Source organism: Talpa occidentalis, unplaced genomic scaffold (assembly GCF_014898055.3).
Source record: "Talpa occidentalis isolate TD23 unplaced genomic scaffold, MPIMG_talOcc4v2.1 talOcc4.2, whole genome shotgun sequence".
Classification (NCBI taxonomy): Eukaryota; Metazoa; Chordata; class Mammalia; order Eulipotyphla; family Talpidae; genus Talpa; species Talpa occidentalis.
Window position 1 is genome coordinate 117711018 of NW_023602073.1, and position 20849 is coordinate 117731866.

The 20849-nt window shown below is 36.7% G+C and overlaps 1 protein-coding gene and 1 pseudogene across 1 annotated transcript in view; both read right to left on the reverse strand.

The window, feature by feature from the left end:
- Nucleotides 1-20849, reverse strand: part of CEP85L (centrosomal protein 85 like) — a 142724-nt gene that overhangs the window by 108802 nt on the left and 13073 nt on the right. The window lies entirely within an intron of this gene.
- Nucleotides 9819-20849, reverse strand: part of LOC119251515 (acylphosphatase-1-like) — an 80787-nt pseudogene continuing 69756 nt past the window's right edge.

Below are 20849 nucleotides of genomic sequence, written 5' to 3' on the forward strand. Positions count from 1 at the left end.
AAAGCAGACCTCTCTGTCTTGCCTGCTCCTTCCCTCAGCAGTACATTTCAGTAGATCTGTCTGTTTTGCTCCCCACTCTGTCTCTGGTGAATCCTCTCCCTTCCCCTCCCACTACACCTCTGGCCTACACCCCAGTTCTTGTATGCATAAATAAATAAAAATAAATCTTAAAAAAATATATCAAAACAAACAAAATATGTAGAAAATTAAACCAACCAACAGCAACTGGAAAACTTCCTAAAGAACAATTGCCATTGGGGCCTCCCTGGTGGCACAGCAGGTTGAGTGCAGTACTGTGACGCTGTCCACAGCAGATTCCTGGCCAGCCAGGGAGATTCCCACATGGTGCAGCAGACCTCTCCTGTCTCGCCCACTGTTCCTCTCAGCAGTGTATTTTGGTCCTTCTGCCTGTTCTGCTCTGCTCCCTGCTGTGTCTCTGGTGGATTCTCTCACCCTCCCGTGCCTCTGGCCTGTACCCCAGTGCTTACATAAATAAATAAATCTTTAAAAAAGAAATTTTAGGAGATGCTGTATTCTTTTAAAAATAAATAAATAAATAAATAATTTCCATCGTTTTATTTCCAAATTATCGCCACTTTGTATTACCGACCTTAAGATTATAAAAGTATGGGTCACTTTTTAAATTATTTTGATTAACAAAGTACTAGTTAGAAAAGTGAGTTAGACTGATATAGAATTAATCTGTAAAATCTGAATTCTGTGTTTTTTTAAAAAAGATAAGTGAGCATCTAAAATATCACTTTACAATTTAGTACAGTAATTATAGCAGTTGTGAATATGTATTAAATATGAAAGTGAAAAAAGCAACTTATCTAAATTGGTATATTTAGAAGCTACAAACAAATAAAAAATATTGTATTGATATTTAACTAATATTTCACTTATATTTCAAGCTGTCCCAAATACATTTTTGAAATTGTGTCTGAAAAAAGGGGGATCATCTTACATTTGGACACATTTAAATATTCAAAAATAATTTAAAATAATGAACTAAAATTGTTTTTTTTTCCTCTGCTTTGAACCATGGATAGGTATTTCTTAAACATTTTTAATGTGTTGTAATGTTATTTTGGGGAAATCTATTTTAAACATATTACCTGAAACTGAATTTAGAAATAATAACATCTGAAAGACTTTTCTTACAGCCCAGTGAAACTTAAAAGGTTTTAACAACCTAGTAGAATAACTAATTTATAATTTCATTATAATAATTGAAGCATTTCTTTTAATGGTCCATGTACCTTGTGTCACCAGGTACTGAACTGCAAAATGAAAGCACAGAAAAGTCACCTGAATATCAAATTCATTCATTACCATAAGTGTTCACAGAGAATATGATGAATTAACAATGAAAAAAGCATCTAAAATTAAATCCATACTCTTCATACATAATCTATGAAGACAAAATAAATTCAAAGGATACATATTTACATACATATATAAGATACACATGAATTTATATGACATTTTCCTAGTTGGGGTCTTATATAAATCTTTAGATTAATCAAGTAGCTATTATTTTTCCACTAGTGATAATTTCCTAATGAAGTTATAGAGCAAACTTTAGCCTGAGTAAAGCTGAGCAAGTTAGTTAACCGTGAAAGATCACTGAAGGATAACTCTTTTTGACTGAGATTAAAAAAAAAGAGAGAGAAAGAGATAGCACTTAGCCATTTATTCTCATAATCGTAAAAATGGTATATGACTCCAGCAGAATGGGCCTACTGTGACACTTAGCAGGAGGCTGGCTTGGGGGAATGTGCTCAGCGTTGGGGGAGAATAAGCAAAAAGCCATTATCCAGACAATTCTGCGCAGCAGTTGCTTGAATGCTGTTGCCATCTCTGCTCTCCCTGAATATCAGTCTGGTTCTGGCCCAGGCCCAAGATCTAAGTTTCAGATCATGGCAGGCTTAGGAGAGCAACGCAGACTGGAACACCTAATCCCACCCTGCTTGCCCTAAAATGGCCCCGGAATCCATCCAGCTCCTAAGCCTGCTGCCTGAAGCTGTTTCGAGAAAACAAGCATAGAAGAGCAAAGTCAATTTTGCTCCACTTTTGAGTTTAGGTTTAACCCCATAATTTTTTTAAAGATTTTTCATTTTCCCACATACTACCTTTTAGAACAGATTGCTTAAAATTTTTAGAGGAAGTTGAGAGGTGGTTAGCAGATGAGAGTGTGTCTCTATGAACTGAAGTAGTTAATCTCTCTTATAAGTACCTACCTGCTACTCGAGCAACGGGTACCAGGCACTGCCGTTTTTCTGTTGCCTTTTCATCCAGAAACTTAAGATGAATTTCCTTAAAATGTTTTGGTTTGTGTGGGCATTCTCCTGCTAATACACCTCTGTTAAGAAGTAAACTTTGTACACTGTCAGGTGGCTCTCAGCTGAGGTGACTGCCAGCCTTCTGCAGAGGGTATTAGCTGAAGGACACCTCAAGTGAGAGCCACAGTCGACTCATCTGCCTTATCCCTTCTCAGATACTGGCCAAAGGCCAGAGCCCAGTATTGCTATGGTGAGTTGCTGGGTGAATTGGCAGACTGCCAGGTGAGGGGTCAACTGTCATTTATAAAGTAATGGTTTTTATAGACTCCCAGTAACCTGAACTGCTATTTACCTGAACCCCATAGTTTCTGGGAAAAAAAAAAAAAAGATTATTCTTCTACTACTGGAATAAAAGCAAAACAAAAACTGGATTTAGGTTTGTAGCATCTATACTGGTCTTTTCCAAATACCTAAGTATGTGTTACAGTACATAGTCATTGTGTGTTCATAATTCACACTTTTCCTGAATCTTGTGATGCTGCTCTCTGCTCTTCCAGTTGTCATTATTACTCTCTAATTCCACCATGCCTGGGGGTTTTGTAAGTTGCCTATGGTTGGCTGCCTCATTAACTCCCACCCCTCCTGGGTTCACTGAATCTGATTTTCTTAAATATAATAATGTCATTTAATGTGAGAGGTGTCCAAATATTCAAAGAAAAAAATGAGTATTAATAAACTGAGAAAATGTGATTACCATAAAACTGTATCTTAAAATTTTCTTGTAGTTTAAGATTTTATAAACAAAACTGACATTTATTAGTTCTATTAATGCATGCAAGAGTGGGTTATTATTTCTATACAGAGCACTTTTTTATGCCTTAAAAAAACAGCAAAAAATAAGGTTTTATGAATGGCTTATAAATACATTTTAATAAAGCTTATTAATCCTCTTATTTTAAAATTAAACTTTAATAAATGATAAAAGTTTAATATTACTCTGGCAAACAATAAATACCCAGAATCACTATAAAATTATTTTAGATTAAATATTTAGGATAAATATACTGAAATTTGGACAGAAATTGCTCAAGATCTTTACTTTGCCTTATTTTTAAAAATAACATCTTAAATGTTTAAGTTATGTATGTCAATTATCTCTCAATAAAACTGAGAAAATTAAAAATGAAGCTTGAATAAGTCAGAAGAAAAAAGACAATTTGTGTTTGATTTCACTCACTTGTAGAACATGAGGAGGAAAAAAGAAAAATGAACAATGAAAAAAACAAAAACAAACCTTTAGACTCTGATAACAGAATGGTGGTTATGGGAGGAGAACATAAAAAGGTAGATGGTGACTGAACTTTTGGTGGTGGTGTAACGTGACATATACTGCTGCTGAGCTGAGAAACTGTATACTTGAAACCTATATAGTGTTGTAAACTAATGCTACTTAGTAAAAACATAATTTTTTTTAATTTTAATGAAGCTTGAAAATTTTAAAAATCAGGCAAAAAGTGATACTAGCCCTAGAGATCTTAAATATAGGCCACAATTTAATAACAATTTAAAAATATATATTATTGGTAAGAATATTTATTGAATTTAATGTTTTATAAAAGCAATAAATTTAGTATTTCCTACAGGATATTCAGGAAAAAAATAGAGAAGGAAAACAATTACAAATAAGAGAGAAACTGGGAAATACATATAATGATTGTGTTAAAAGATCAGTGTTAAAACTACCTCCTAGACCAATCATACTGTATCATGAAACCACTTGTAAGGTTTCAGAGGCTATAGAGCTGTAGCAAATAAGTGCAGAATGTGAGGTGCTGGCACCAGAGACCACGTTCAGACCCAGCTCTGCTCCCTGTTGGCTATGGGCATCTCGGGCTAATTTATCAAATGTGATCACCCCGGCACCATCTCAAAAAATCATTGTGAGCAGTAAACACGGTCATGTTGGATAAAGCTTTTCACAAATTTTTGTTAATCTAATCCTTTTAAGAGGGACAACAGGCAAATAATTCAAAGAAAACTAGGATAACAATGAAAAATATTACTAAATGCTAAGATTTTACCTGCACTCTTACTTAGTTTTCATAACCACATGTTAGAGAGATGTAGAGAGATGTAGAGATGTAGAAACCAAGACACAGAGAGGCTCAAGGAGGCATGGTTAGCAAGTGGTGAGGGGCCTCCCCGGTGGCACAGGGGGTTAAGACTTCAGTACCATGAAGCAATCCACAGTCACCGCAGCACGAGTTCAATCTCCCAGCCAGGGAACTACCCACATGGTGCAGCAGACCTCTCCTGACTCTCCAGCTGTTTCCTTCAGCAGTGTATTTCAGTACATCTGCTTGTTCTGCTCCCCACTCTGTCTCTGGTGAATCCTCCTCACCCCACACCTCTGACCTGTACCCCAGTTCTTGTATGCATAAATAAATAAATCTTTAAAAAAAAAAAAAAGAAAGTGGTACAGCAGGAATTCAGAATCAGTTCTACCTGATTCTAGAAACTGATCACTGGACTATTTAGCTATGCGAGGGAGAAAAATTTGACTTCATTAGCAATAAAAGATTTAACAGTTAAAACATATGGAAGTGAAAATGCAAAGGGATAATAACCAAACCCAGCTGTCTCTGTAGAGGGAGGGAGAGTAGAGTTGGCAAGAGGGTACACAAAGACTTCAACCGTATATGTCACATTTTATTTTTTATAAAACTAGTGAAAGTAGGGAACTGTGTTAAGATTCAACAAACCAAGGCCATGAATTAGTATTTTCTTTTTTTTTTTTTTTAAGGATTTATTTATTTTTATACAAGAGCTGGGGTACAGGCCAGAGGTGCGGGAGGGTAAGAGGATTCACCAGAGACAGAGTGGGGAGCAGAACAGGCAGGGGGACCGAAATACACTGCCGAGGGGAGCAGCAGGCACGACAGGAAAGGTCCGCTGTGCCATGTGGGATTCTCTCCCACCACCCAGGATAGAACCCTCACTGCAGAGGCTGCGGACAGCTTCATAGCACTGCGCTTAACCCACTATGCCACCAGGGAGGCCCCAATTAGTATTTTCTCCAACCTTTTTTGCATGCTTTAAAGAATTCTCAGTAAAAAATTAAAGTAGTGAATTAGTGCCATCCTACTTTGTTTATATGAAGATTAATTAAGGAAAGAATTCTGGTAAAAGTCTAGGGAAAACTGATATTCTCATATACTTCTTGGTCTAACTCTTGTAAATCAATTTGATGATATGTCTGTAAAACTATAAAAAAAATGGTTCAGTGATTTTGCTTTTGGGAACTACCCTAGGGGGAAAAAATCAATATATGCATGCATTACACATATAAATGCACACACTGCAAAAAACTATACACATGAAGGTATTACTTATAGTACTGGAATATACTAAACAATCTAAAATTTTAATAATACTCAATACTATTTAAGCAGGCTTCAAAGTAACATTAAGAAAGATATATAGCAAATCACACAATGACTGCCATAACATTAGTTGCAAAAAGTCAGAATATGAAATTCCATATCCACTAGGATTAAGTCAATGACAAAATAAACAGAAAAAAAGCTCAGGAACACCCTAAAATAATGAGTCTAGAGTTAGTGTTCCCATGATGAGATTATGAATATTTTTCTCTTCACACTCTTCCAAATTTTTATATTAACCTGACATTGTTTTTGTAATGTAAAAGTACTACATAGTGGAAACGTAGCTTTGGAAATAATGATTACATAGGAAAGTAAACTAGAATCCAAAGAAGAGAATGAGGATTTAAAAAAGGTTATAGACCATCCACTATCAATGCAAGGATTTACAAGAAGGAGAGATCCATCGGCTATAGTTTTTTGAAATACTTCGTGAAAGTGGGGCTATCAGATGACTGGCAGAGAAGGGTAGCAGCTGGGGAGAAAGAGAGAGCCTCAGGGAAGCGGGTGTGCCACTGTGAAAGAAGAAAGATATGAGAGGATCCCAGGAAACAGCACTGCCTGTTATGGAATATTTCATTTTCAGTTTTTATCTTCTGATTTTTTTAGAAAACGTGGTGACTTTAAAGTTGTTGCAGTTGAATTAATTATACAAAACAACTGGTTGTAGAATCATAGCAACATAATTATGAGTTGTGTTTCTGGCTCCAAATCTTTCATCTAAAAATAATCACAATGACTACATCTTGGGAAAACAAAGCCATTACCTATTCTTGTGCTCCAGCTATCTTGGTAGCCACTTACTGGAAAATAGATCATGGGTAAAATAGCTGTGTGTTTTTAGAACACTGCTTGTCACTCTTACCTTAACTGATTTGAATATTGAAATAATTTTAAAATTGTCAGTCTCCAGGCATTTACCTAGGCACAAAGATAACTTAGAAAAAAAGGTTGCCATCACATTAGTTTGCCTGCGCTCCTTAAAGGACACAGAAGCTTATTTTCTTGTGCAGACAGGAGATAGAGGCCAGGAGTGGAGATGCTCCAAGTAGTGGGGATGTTAGGTAAATCTCCATCACGGGTAAAATGAGGAAGCCTATATGCTCCACTGGCCCCCACACACACCAGCTACTCTTTGGCCAGAGTCTATGGGTTAGATAAATATTCACTGAATTATATATGAATCAGCAGCATGAATGATTGTAGTTATCACTTAGAGAATGATTACTTTGTGCTAGGAGTTTATACTCATAAATTCTAATTGTCATAAGACTCCTGACGAATGTATACTTTACATGCCAGGGTATTTATGTTCTTCAACTAACCCCAGTATTTTTATCCTTTAAGATCAGTGTAATAATGAAAGTGATTGATTGCCATCTCACACACTGGTGGGAAATCCATTGTTCCTCCCCACATTACCAGCACAACTTTCTGTTTTGCTGCCCAAGTCAAATTCTCCACCTTGCTTTCCCTTTTGCTGTACTGTTTTACCCAATACCATAAAAACATCATCCCAATTTGTTCACTCCAAAGCTTCACCCACATATGCCTGCTTGCGTTAACAAATACCTATATTGTGATGAGAAGATAAGGAATGATCGAGTATAGTGCCAAGTATCAAAAACTGGATGTTGGTTAAGACTTCTGCTGCAAATAGCACCCCAGACTTATGTCTGTTTTGCTGCACTTTTCTCCTTCTGCAGTTGGTGCTTTCACATCAAGCTCTGGAATGCTCAAAATTTATTTTGCTTTATCATGCAAAGCAAGTTAGTTCTCTGCCTGGGGCTACCTCCTTCATCTCCAAAGCAGACCCATCAGGATGTTTGCCTAAATTTCAAGTCCTAGGAATCTGAAAGTTGGAGTCTGCAGTAGTTTTAAATAGCATCCTCTCTCCCCACGTCTATGTTATTATTCACATTATACACAAGATGAAACAAACTTTTTTTTTAAAGATTTATTTATTTATTTATTTATACAAGAACTGGGTACAGTCAGAAGCCCGTGAGGGTGAGCGAATTCACCAGAGCCAGAGCGGGGAGCAGAGCAGGCAGAAGGACCGAAGTACACTGCTGAGGGGAGCAGCCAGCAGCAGGAGAGGTCTGCGCGTCATGTGGGACCCTTGCCTGGTGGCCAGGGATGGAACCAGAGCTGCAGAGGTTGCAGGCAGCTTCGCAACCCAGTGCTCAACCGCTGTGCCACCAGGGATGCCCACATGAAACAAACTTAATGAAATTAAATGTTTGCCCCCAAAAAGGGCCAGACCATGAATTTAAAAGTCTGCTTTGTCTAACTCAAAGTTTATGTTCTTTCTCTTGAACCAGGATGAATGCATGAGCATCAATCTTACTGAATAGTTACAATATGCTGAGGTCTGGTCTAAGAACATTAGGGGCATTAACTCATTCAATCTTCACATTAGCTAATATCCATTTATAGATCCAGAGATAGTAGGTAACTTGATCAAAGTCACATTGGCTAACAAGTAGATAGGCCAGGATTATAGACCCTCAACTCCAATGGCAAGGGAAACAAAATAAGAAATAAGTGGAACTACATCAATCTGAAAAGCTTCTGAGCAGTTAAAGAACTTATCATTAAAAAGAAAAGACACAATGACAAATGGGAGAAAATATTTGCACATCATGCATTGGACAAGGGGTCAGTGTTCCAGATCTACCAAGAACTTGTACAACAAAAAGAAAACAAAAAACCCAAACAAAAAATGGGCAGAAGAGCTAAGTAGACACTTCTCCAAGAAGGCAAGAGAGAGCTAACAGACACATTTTTAAAAAGCTCATCATCCCATATCACTGGGAAAATATAAATCAAAACTGCAATGAGATACCATCTCACACCCATCAGAATGATCCACATCAGAAAGAAGAGAAACAAGTGTTGGTGAGAAAGTGGAGAAAAACGAACCCTACTACACTTTTACTGGGAGTGTAATTCTACTATATGATCCAGCAATTCCACTCCTAAGTATCTCGTCAAAGAATGCAAAAACACTAATTTGTTCCTCGTAGCTTTATTTATGATAGCTAAGCTATGGAAACAACCTAAGTGCCAAATGACAGATGAATGGATTAGGAACATGTGATATTACATACACAATAGAATACTACTCAGCTATAAAAAATAAATAAAAAGATGAACTCTTGTCATTTGTAACAATATGAATAGAACTGGGGTGGAGGGGCTATTGTGCTAAGTGAAATAGGTCAGAAGGAAAAAGACAAATATTAGATGATTTCACTTATATGCGGCATATAAAGGCACAAACAAAAGTAAACCAAACAAAGCCTACAAATCCAACTATAGAATTTAGGCTACCAGAAGGATGTATAGAGGTTGGGAGCAAAGGGATAAGGGTTTCAGTGGACTCTGGTGGAGATTTATGGGTGCCTTGGTGGTGGGTGTGGTATGGTAACATACATCTGAAGAGATGTGAATCTATGAATCATATATGGTATTGTAAACCAGTGCTAACTCAATTAAAAAATACAATATATATTTAAAAAAGAATCCAAATACAATAGTCTCTAAGATTCTACAGCAGCCTCATCATTCTATAGCAGCCTCATCATTCTATAGTTCCCATCAGTTCTTTTAGTAGCTGAGATGAATGCAGCTAAGTTAACAATTCAATCTGCACCCTGAAAATGCTCCCAGGATGTTTTGGAAGCTCAAATTTTTTGGAGCCCTGAAGGTACAGGGGCATTATCAGAGTCTGAAGACAAAAATTAGATTTCTCAGTGGTGCGCTGAGTTATAAACTTTATAGCTACTGCTTTGAAAAAAATAATCATGGAATTCAGACTTTCTTTGCTTAATGAGTTGTTACAAATTCACTTAATTTGTTTAGTCAGTCATTCAAGATTTTTCGAAGGTACTATTGTGATTTTATTGATTAGAATTGCATATATTTGTAAATCTTCCATTATATATAATATGCAGTAATGTTCAAATATGTGATACTAAAATAAATTACTGACAGATTCTAATGTTGAACATAGAATAGTTCTCTTTCTCTTAATAATATAAAACAAAACCGCTGAGTTTATCCTGTAAAATTTAAATTCAGGCCATTATTTCACAATCTGGAAATCTCAGTAATTCAACTTGAAGATTTTCTCATTGTGACATTTGCTCTTCCAGTGTGTGATTTTTCCTCTTATCATAAGACTTATTCTTGCATATAATGCACTGTGAAGATGGGACCTTACAATCACCCTTACACTGTGCCCCAATCAGTGTTCTGAACCCAACCCACCAACTCCAGTTTTTTTTTTAAATCTTAGTTTGAGTGTACTTGTAGACTAGCACCTTCCCCAAAACTTCATAATTCACTGATATCAGAAGGCCCTTCCACCAGGCTCAAACATATTAGGGCCAAGAAAGCTGATGGGCAACCCCAGGGCCTCATCCCAGGCTCACCTTCTTCTCCTTTTCTCAGTGACCACCACATCAATGGTTTAGTCACTCAAGAGCTTTTAGGGGCCTCCCTGGTAGTGCAGTCAGTTGAGCGCAGAGCTGTGAAACTGTCCGCACGCAGCCTCTGTAGCGCCGGTTCGATCCCTGCCAGCCACGGAGCAACCCACATGATGCGGCAACCCACATGACGCGGCAACCTCGCCTGGCCCACTGCTCCTGTCTTGCCTGCTGCTCCCCTCAGCAGTGTATGTTCGCCCATCTGCCTGTTCTGTTCCCCACTCTGTCTCTGGTGAATTCTCTCACCCTCCCACACATTTGGCCTGTACCCCAGTTCTTGTATAAAATAAATAAATCTTTAAAAAAAAAGAGTTTTTAGGTACATTTTATACATCAGGCACTCTTAGGTGGTGAATTCTTAAGATCCACCTTCAGACCTGGAGTAGCTCAAAATCTTGTGAATATGACTCATTTATTAGAAAGTTACACATCAACAATATTTGAAGCTATAATCATGTTTTAGATCAAAGTATAGAAAAAATGACAAAGAATTACTCTTTGGAGGAAAGAGAAATGGCTTTATCTCCAGTGGTAGCAAGCCCTGCAATAGGAAGTGGACAAGCAGAGCCTGGATGAGATTCTGTAAAGGGCATTCAAATATTAGATGACTTAATGTATTCTCATCCTAGAGTCCAAGATTCATATTCTAAATATCAGAGATCATATCAACAGGCCTACAGAGATCTACACAGAGGCATAAAAAGGCAAATTTAAGGCTAAGATTATCAATAGTGTTCCTGCCAATACTGGCCTAATACTGGTCTATGGGGTGTGTGTGTGTGTGTGTGTGTGTGTGTGTGTGTGTGTGCAAGCAGAGATTCCAAATTGTCCTGTCCAGTTCTTTAGAGAAAAAAATACTAGCATACAGCGAAATAAGCCAGAAAGAAAAAGAAAAATACTGGATGGTATCACTCATAGCAGGAATTTAGGAAACCTAAATAAGGGACCAGGAGAAAAACTAATTATAATAAAGTAAAAATCAAAAGCAACAAGCAACTATAAGCCAGAGACACACTATGGGGTGGGGGTGGGGGGTAGGAGGGATTATGGTCAAAATATGGGGGGTGGAAATTGTATGGGGACTATAACCAAGATGAAAAAGTATACACTGTGGAGTTTCATTCACAATAAAAGTTCATTTAGGAAAAAAAGCCCCATTACAAAAAAGTAAACACCTCTGGGATTTTGGTCCATTTATCTTCCCATAAGGGACCAAGGCCTGAATCACTGACAGGGCAGAGGTAATCTTAAAACCAGTTCAACCCTCCCAGCCCTGTACATGTGTGGACCTTCCACTTTCTGTCCCACAAGCAACTGTGCAGTCACCCAAGCGTATGTCACTCTGGTAAATTATGCATTTCTAATACTGCAACTGCTACAAATTAGGGTCTAAATGGGAAGGTTCTACTGAACTACTGACTGGCCAGCTACCATTTATTGTTTATATAATTAGGTGCTACATAACCTATTTGATCTGGACAATAACCTGTTGGGCAGAGCATGTATCATCTCAGTGCCATCCTTAAATTTGCAAAGGTGAAACAATCTCAAAGATACTGATTTCTTCAAGAAAACATAGTAGTAGATTAAAATCATTATATTATGTCCCTTTTGGTCCAACTAGTAAGACAATGTGGTACTCAAGTACACAGGGGTCCAATGAATAACTATAAGAAAGTGAAAATCAAAATCAACAAAAAACTATGAACCAGAGACACTTTTTGGGGGGTGGGGGCCGGGAGGGGAGGGATTGGGGTCAGAATGGGGCATTTGCAATTGTATGGGGAATATAAAAATAAAATTTATTATAAAAAATAAATAAAATAAATTTCGGAGGGATACAGCAGAACCATCCCGGAAAAAAAAAAAATGTTTGCTCTATATAAAAATAAATAAATAAATAAATAAATAGGAAAACTTCCCAAATCTATCGGTTTCAAAGACAGAAGACAAAGTTTAGCTCATAACAAATGATCTGTGTACTTCCATTGAGCTTTAAAATTATTACAAGGGGGCCTGGAGTTCCATGAAGTATGCTTATTTGTATCCTGAATGAGGAGGCTTGCATTGATATGTCTGTCTACTCCTCAGATGAATTGAGATGCTCTTTTGTTCAATAAAACATGGCTTCAATTAAAACATTACTAATTCATAAAGTATTTTGTCCTTCCTTATTTTCTTACTCCAATTCTACTAAAATTATAATTACTATTATGTGGATGTGCTGTGAAAATGTTTGTAAAATAGCTTCATCCTACTTGAAAACTTGCAGACCATCTATTTAAAGGCTAAAATAAAGGAAAAGGAATAATATTAAAATAGAAAATTATTTTAAAGATATTTTGTATCTTTTCCTATGTTTATTTTAAAATTCTATAGCTAAATTATTGTTCGGTTTTCATGTTGAACGACTGCCTCTTAGCTGGCTTAGTTTATTATGTGTGGTCAGATCACTGATTCTCAGAAAGACTATCCTGTAGCCTAGCCCTACATTCCTCCAAGATAATATCATCCTTCGGGGTCAAGTTTCTTGCCAGAAGAGCTGATTTTCACAAGTAAACAAGCTGGAAATAAAACCATGAAATGTTAAAGAAACTGTCACACTTGGACAGGACATTAATAACAAATACTATCTTAGCTATTAAGTGTCTCTGAAAAAAAGTAATATCCGGTCAAACTGACCTACCAAATTGGAACAGTAAGCAGAGCACAAAAAGCTGTATTACCATCTAGGCACACGGAGGTAACGGAGAGGCTCCTGTCTGCTGGGGAATAGGGAGGAACAGCTGTTACCTTCTCTCAAAACAAACCCTAGTCCAGCATTTCATCTGCTTACCGGGTCAGAGCTGCTTTTGAGGAGTGAACCAAATACATGGTCACTGATGATTTACGTGGAGGAGGACATTAGGCAAACTTAAAACAAAAGTGAATTTGAAATGGCTCTGTTTTCTATTCTTTCTCCATCCTTGGCAAGCCTCCATTCTCCGCCCACGTGCCCTCCCCTTGCCCTTCCTTACATTTGATTCTTTGTCAGATGAAACATGAAGACAATGGAAAGCAACATTTCCTCTGGAAACATTACCTATTTTTAAATAACAACTCATGGTCTGTTAGTGTTTTGTTTAGAAAAGCTCTATAATAACTTATTCCTCCAAGACAGAATCTAGAATTTAGGGTCTCCCTTCAGCATCCTACCAAAACATTTCATAACTGCAGTCAGTCTAGCCTTTTACCTCTGGAGATTTAAGTATAGATCCTTAAACATATTTATCTCATGAACTAGATTAATGTAACTCCACAAAATGCTGGGCTTTGGAGATGGACTATGAAAAGGAAAGTTAGCATTGCCGCATTCAATTTAACATAGCGGAGCTTTGAACTGATTTACTGCCAAGTCCCATATTTTGTCTGAGCCCTTGATAACTCATCTGCAAAATGAAAGGATCATACTAGACAACCTTTAAGTTTCTTTACAACTGCGAAGTTGTATGATTCTTAGAGGTTCAAAATGGGAAATGAAATGTAAAGGGATATAGCAAATAGAATTATGGTTGTGGTAATTGGATTATTCCCAATTCTTCATTCCCTGCCTGATATGGAATTACACAGCATTTGTCAAGTGGCTTTGTTATACCTCCCACCAAGTAGGCAGAGTTCCCTAGCTGCTTCATTTTGGATTTGGCCATGTGACTTGCTTTGACCAATTGAAGTTAGCAAATGTGATGCAAGCAGAGGCTTTAAACATGCTCATCTTTGGTTTCCTTTGCTTTCCTTTGCTTCTATAACTACTGGCTAGCCACTGATTTGAGAATTAGGAGGTAGGGAACTGACCAAAACTTTGAGCAAGAAAAACATTTGTTTTAGGCCTCTAAAATTTGTAGTTGGCTGTGTGCAGCACTACTGTGGGAGAAACCTGACTGATACCTGAGGCCTTTTGCTCTTTAACTTTTTAAGTGCATTTTATCCAACAAGACACTCATGATTGTAAATTTTCTTTATGGCTGCTGAGCTGCAATGGAGACATCTAAGCATTTCAATTCACCATGGAATTGTTCTCCTCATTAGAACTTCTAGCCTGGTTATTGTCAGTGCCAAGGACCCTGTACATTTAAAATTGGAACTTTCTGTGTAAAGAACTGACATTCTTAGCCTATATTGACAGATGATGCCTATGAAACTAGGTGTGTTGACTCTAAGAATGATGATCATTATATCTTACAATATCACCTTTGTGACAAAGTTTTGGAGAAATTTTTCTCTAGTTTCAGTAACTGGAGAAATTGTTCACATATTGAGATATTGGTTTGTTTAAGTCTATAGGCACTGGTTCTATAACTGAATGTGAGTCCTGTTGAAATCACTTGAAAAAGGCAGAACTGAACATCTGAGCTTCCTCAGCAAGTGCAAGTAGGAGTCTTCATAATTTGTTTACCAACCTCTTTGCTGGCTTCATTTCTTTTCCCCTACACTCATATTCTCTCTCTTTCTCGGTTTTCCATATACCTTACTACTTCCATATAATTATTATCATATTAAATATTGTTATGTTGTATATGTTTATGTTGGGCACTTTAATTCCTTTTTGAAACACAATTAAGAAGATACTATTGTTGGGGCCTCCCCTGGTGGCGCAGTGGTTGAGCGCTGGGCTGCGAAGCTGCCCGCAGCCTCTGCAGCACCGGTTCGATCCCCGTCCCTTAGGCGAGGGTCCCACATAGTGAGCAGACCTCTCCTGCAGGCCGCTGCTCCCCTCAGCAGTGTATTTCGTCACTCTGTTCTGTTTCCCGCTCTGGCTCCATTGAATTTTCTCACCCTTCCGCACTTCTGACTGTACCCAGTGCTTGTATAAATAAATGAATGAATAAATCAAAAAAAAAAAAGAGGACTCTTAAGACACAATAAAATTGTTTTTTAAAAAAGGAGAAGATACTATTGTTAATAAGAAAAATATTGATTTCAGTTAGTAGAATATAGGCCAAAGTACAATTCCATCACTAATCAATCAACTTTTTATTGTTAGAATTTAATGAGAATATAGTACTTCTTTTTGTTATCTCTAGGAAGGTATTATGTATAAAGCACTGATATCCATTTGTATCATTTCAAATCCTTTATCAAAATAAATATAAAGCTCAAAAACTACCTATCTTCAGGCTGCTTAAAATATTTATTAAGAATCTGATGGATAGCTTTTTTAAATATTCAAAGGAATTCTTTCTTTTAAAATTTGTTGAGTACCTGTCATGACCCTCCAGCTTACCCTTCATATACTAAGTCACAAAAATAAGTAGGAATTCTGTGGACAGTGATAAATAATAAAATAAGGGAAAAAATAAATGAATAATAAATACATGAGTGAATTTAGGCTCTAGGAATATTAGCCAGGAAATATGTACAGAATGGACTAAGAAGGGAGGAAGATTTAGAGGGGAAAATTAGAAAATTATAAGTAGGATATGGTTGTGGATACTAAATTAGTCACACCATCCATATATATGTACATATGTATGTGTATATATAGATGAATATATATGTGCATATCTATCTGTGTAAACTATATACATATAAACTGTTGTTAGCCATCTTGAAACTTGTTGTTAGGAAAACTGTAGAGTTTACAACTTTTTATACTCTAGTAAATCATAAAGCCATGATACTGGGAATCTGGTTCCCAGCTCTGTCACTTACCAAGAATATCACTGAGCAAATCATTTAGACTCTTTGGACCTCAGATTGTCATCTGATAAAAACAGAAAATTTTGAACTAGATGACTTTTACACAGTTGCCTAAGTAGATGATATGAACCACAGGAGCAGTAGGACGTAAAGCAAGAAAGCTAGACAGGCCAAGATAATGAAGACTTCATTTAAAATAACTAAAAGGGGGAAAGTGGGGGTAGGAATGTGCAAGCAATGCTGCCACTGTCCGTAGTGCTGAACCATCATTGTTTTATGTGAATGCCAGTTGGAGGGAGTTGGGAATTGCTTTGGGAAGCAGTAAGTAGAGCTGACCATTTTAGAGCAGAACAGTGATACTCTGAGCTCATGTATATCTATGTTTTTATCTAACACATATATGCTAATAGTCCCCATCCCCATATGTCTAGCACTGACCTCTCTCCTCACCTCTCAAAGCATGTTTTCAACTATCTGCCAAACATTACTTGTATTTTACTGCATTGAATTTACTTAAACTAAACAGGTCCCAAAGTGAACTTGTCATATTCACTAATTATTCTGCTTCTTCCACTGTATTTTCCATCTTGATTAATGGCACCAAAATGTATTCTTTTCCCTAATCCAAAGGCATACAAAATCTCCTACAGGATCTTACCTTGCTTGACAGCTATAATCAATCACCAAATCCTGTCAATATTGTCCATAATACCACTTACATCTACCTCTTTCTTTCCAGTCATTATCATTGTCTTTTTTCAGATACTAAACACTTGCTTGAACTACTGAAACATCCTTCTAATCTATCTTCAGTTTTGTAACTTTCACCTCACACATATGATCAAGTTATTCCCTTGTTAAAAATCATTTCTGGGTACAATTGATTGCAGCTGAAAATCCAGGTTACTTTCAATGTTATTCAGGGACACCTCATGATCTGTTCAAGAAAGAAAACTCTGAAACAAAGATGAGTGTTCAGAACACTTATTAAAGAGTTTCTGTGGGTCAACACCCACAGAAGGGAAAGGAAGGAGGCAGGATTAGGTAGAAGGAGATGTTGAGCTTTAGTGTATTCCACCAAAGGCCTCTCAATTCACCCCATAGGGAACTATGTGGCTGAAATTGCTCTTCAGAATTGCTTGCGTTTGAGGTAAGTTAAAGGCACCAGAGTTTCATACAACACACTGATCAAGCATTGGATGTAGGATGTCCATAAAAGGCAGTATAAATTTAGGTGATCCTAGAATTTGAAGATTGTCTTTTTTGCAACACTCCCAGAAGTTTAGAAGACAAATCCTTAATTCCTGAAGGGAAACCTGAGCAGCAGAACAGAGAATCTACCATATTCTTGTCTGCCTCTGCATATGCTTCTGTGTTTCCTTAAGCTCCTTCTAACAGTATTTCCTGCCTACCCTCTATTTTATTGACTCTTTATTTCCCTGTATTTCTCATTAGACTGTGATTTCTATGCAAAAATACTGTGACTATATAAATTAAAGTTGTATCTTTAATGTTTGGCACACAGCAGGACATTAAACAATATATCAAGTGAATCATTAAATGTATGAATAATGCAAATTTCCTCTCTCCCCATCCCTTATTCCCTGGGGGCCAGTCATACCAAACTAATTGCAATTCCCTGGGCCATCCTATGAATTCATGCTGAGGCTTTGCTCTTCCACTGACTTGGAATATCTTTATCTACCTTGATCACCTACTGGAAATCCATTTCTCTTTCAAGAGTCAGCTCAACCGTCACCTTTGGAAAACTTTCCCAGGCATAGTTTTCATTCTCTGTGTTTTCATGGAATTCAGTTCCTACCAATTATCACAATCCTGTTACTTTTAATTTTCATGTCCGATCCCCTTTGGGGATATGAGTCTCTGAACTTCATATCCATTTTTGTGTGTTTTCTTAGCACCTAAAGGGGTCTGTCACTTAAAGAATGAATGAATATGCAATATAAATAAATAGGCTAAGAACAAAGAGTAAGGTACAGGAACAATAAATGAATAATGTTAGAAGAATATATGAATAAAGTTAGGCTCTAGGAATATTAGTCAGAAAGTATTGCAGAATAGACTAGAAAGTGAGGAAGTTATGGGGGAAAATTATAAGATTACATAAAAAAGGCTGTGGTTGTAGACACCAAATTAGCTACACTATCTTTTTCTGAAGTTAGTTTTTTCCATGTGCAAAATGAAGAGCAGGATGCTGACAGCATCATTTTTGCTTTGCTTGGAGTATCAAATCACCTAATCCATTTCTTGCCAAATGTTTCCTTAAGGGTGTCAAATTCTAATGTCCTCAGATGCCCGCAGGTTCCTTACAGGAGTGGTGGATGTATAGGAAATAAATGTTCATGCAAGGGTCACTCAACTTCAATTTCAGATCATGTGATCACCAGAACAGAACCAGTATTGGGGCCTGATGTGGTCTGAAAGCTACTGATTTACTTTGCTTTCTACACATTTGAAATAAAACATTTACTGAACTCAGTGGGGAGATATGTGGGCAACATTTTCACGCTTGTAGAAAAAGAATGTTTATATATCTCTTTTAAAAAGTAAAATTTTTTCTGCAGTGGTTTCATAGTCTTGCCAGAATATTAGATCAGAAATTTCACTGGTAGCTAAAAGAGAGAGAGAAAATCATTTATTTCTGTATGAAATGACTTGGTATCTTCTACTCTGGCCACTACTTTTGCTTTGTTCTAAACAAGTTTATTGTCTCCTTGTTACAAAATAATACAATTTTTTGGAACATTGTGTGTGGTGGGGGTGGGGGAATTAAAAAATAATTGACAAAAATTGCATCACTCTTAAGCCATCTCTATGGCATTCTCTTTTCTGCATCAGATACCAGGTAGAATCCAGACACTAGGCTACAACTGTGGAAAGGACATGCATGTGTAGCAAGAGGTAGCAGGTAAGCAGGGAAATAATTTAGTTCTAAATGACTGCATGTCTTTAAGAATATATGACCTAAGTTAGCTAATAAAGACATTCTGAGGTGATTCTAAAGTGCTTGACTGAAAACAGATATCCACAGAACAAGGTCTGATGAGGAGTAGTTTAATATTGTTGAAAAACAACTTGGTTCTGAATCCACAATCGGACAATTGTGCAGTGACATTTGCTGTGAGAACTGAATTCTGGACTGATGGTACACAAGAGCTTTTGAGTCCAATTCATAAAGAACCTTTACTTGGTGCCAAGTAATTCAACATAGTAAACTTACCAGAAAAATTTAACATAGAAAACTTATTTACCAGTAATTCAACATAGAAAAGAACAGTTTTTGACCTTAGAATATTGAATGCAAACCTGAAAATCTTAAGATGTGAATTTGAACAAGTCAAATAAGAGAAGACTATTGTAACAAACAAAACCACATTTTTTACAAGGGACTATTGTGTGTTTTTATTTGGAGTCAAAATATTCTCAAGTTCATCCATAGAACCACAAGAAAGAGTTGAGAAAGAAGAAATTTGACAAGTCTAATACTAATTGCCAGGAATCTGGAGTACAGAAGACTAATATGGCCACACTTAATAATGGACAGACCTAATGTTAATACCATCAAGAAAATTTTTTAAATTTATAGTATCTGACGTCATTCCAATTTTTTCCCTGAATTTGTATTTGTAAATATCAGGGGTAGAGTGTTAAGACAATTTCAGATGAGAGATTAGGAGAATTTAACCTAGTAACTTTAAATCTAGATCTATTTCACTTTGCTATTTTACTATGATTAATACTATAATGCACTTAAATACCCTCATATGTTTTAACACATATCTTATGTACATTAACATTCATTTCAAAATTCTTATTCGCAAACAAAAAGAAACAAGAAAAAATGGTGCGGTAGCTTTCAAAAAACCAAGCAGTTGTTCATTCAAGAAAAATAGCATAAACTGAATAAATGAGTCCTTATGTTTCATAGTTACAGCACTTGGTAAACACATGGTTACTAATTTGTTAATTCCTTTTATTCATCAGTTGTGTTATAGAAGCACCTTATGTGCTATGCTTATACTAGACGCTGGAATTCAGAAACAGAGGCCTTCTGGGTGTGAATCATGTGCTTCACTTCCAGAAGTCTGCAATGTAATTCCACAAAGAAGTTTTAAAGAAAAGGTGCCTTCTGCATATAATAAGCAAACAGAAGTGATTTGGCATTCAAACAGCGCAAGGAACATAAGTGTTTTCTCCACTGCTAAGTTTTTCACATTTCCTGAATTTGTGCTTCAAGTATACCTAAGTGAAGCTTCAGAGAATATTATACCCTGAAGTTAAGTCCTCCTGCTCCCAAAACACATACCCCACTTTCCTCTTGCTCTAAATCTTTGCTTTTGATTATCATTTAGTAATGAAACAATATTTTGACTTCACAGCTGCAATATGAAAATGTATCTAGAGCTTGTATCTAGAAGTTTATGTCTGTTCAAATTTCTAGAGTGACAATGAAAAGCACAGCAAGACTAGGGAACGAGAACAATGCCAAACAGGGAAGTATGACCCAGTTTTGAAAAGGTACAAGTTTTTATTAGGCATGAAAATTAAGGCGAAGGTAACCCTGCAGTTGCTACTTAAATAATTTCTGGGACTCCTGCAGGCCTTTCAGGAGGGCTCAATACTAAATCAGAAAGGTGTGTTTTTCAGAAGATTACAGACAAGATGATTTTGAGGCTTCTGATACTATAATTAGAAACATCTGATAGCTACACTGCAATAGAGTACACTGTATTTTTACCACTTAAGATTGCAACAATTTAATCAGACAGCGTTTGGGAAGAATCCAAATCGAAATTTGGGGGAGAATCTTTTTTCATGCAAGTGGCAGGGTTTTGTTTTTATTTTCCTCCTTTAAATGTTTCTATGAAAGGACATGAACCACAAACATTTTTATATGAAGACTTCACTTTTTAACCCTTTATTGACTATTT